We start from the raw sequence: 838 nt of genomic DNA on the forward strand, positions 1-838 counted from the left end.
TGTTCTTTCTTACGTAAATGTTATAATCATTTTTGGAATTTACATCCAATGACGTGATAGATAGATCCATGATAGATAATAAGACACGTGCTATGCAGTGTTTTATTGTGTTAATCATGCTGGAATTGCAGTGATTACTGAGTAAAGCAATAAGAGCCATATGGCCCTTTGGTCAGGGAAGCAGTTTTTAAGATATGAAGCACTGGACTCTGCCTTTGGACAGTAAAATAAGTCAAAGAACTTTCTACTGCTATTTACATGTTTATTTTACAAAAACAAATAACAAAACACAACAAAAAAAAAAAACCTAAAATACTTATCCCTATAAACATATTCTGCTAAGCTCTCTTTCTCTGTCTAATACTCTAATGCACTACAATCCATATAGTTTCTATAATATAAACCCCTCTTTATCATCTTATAATTTCTGACCACTATCTGTGGTAACCCTTCATATTCATCTAACCAAGTACTGTACGTTCATGAACACTTTATGAGTCAGTCTTGCTGTTAGCATGAGCAATTTCCACAAAATAATGATTACTAATTCTTGTGAATGGGGTAAAGTGTTATACAGCAACATTTATTGATTTTGGTTACTTTAAATGAACATATGTTTTTTGAAATATCAAAACCAAAACAACTAAATACGTACGAGTACGCGCGTGTGTGTGTGTGTGTATATATATATATATATATACATATACATATATATACACACATTATATATATATATATATATATATATATATATATATATATATATATATACACATATACACAGGGTTGGTAAGATTTTGTAATATCTTTGAATAAAGTCTCTTATGCTCACAAAAAA

This window comes from Ctenopharyngodon idella, chromosome 18 (genome assembly GCF_019924925.1).
Source record: "Ctenopharyngodon idella isolate HZGC_01 chromosome 18, HZGC01, whole genome shotgun sequence".
In the NCBI taxonomy this organism is placed as follows: domain Eukaryota; kingdom Metazoa; phylum Chordata; class Actinopteri; order Cypriniformes; family Xenocyprididae; genus Ctenopharyngodon; species Ctenopharyngodon idella.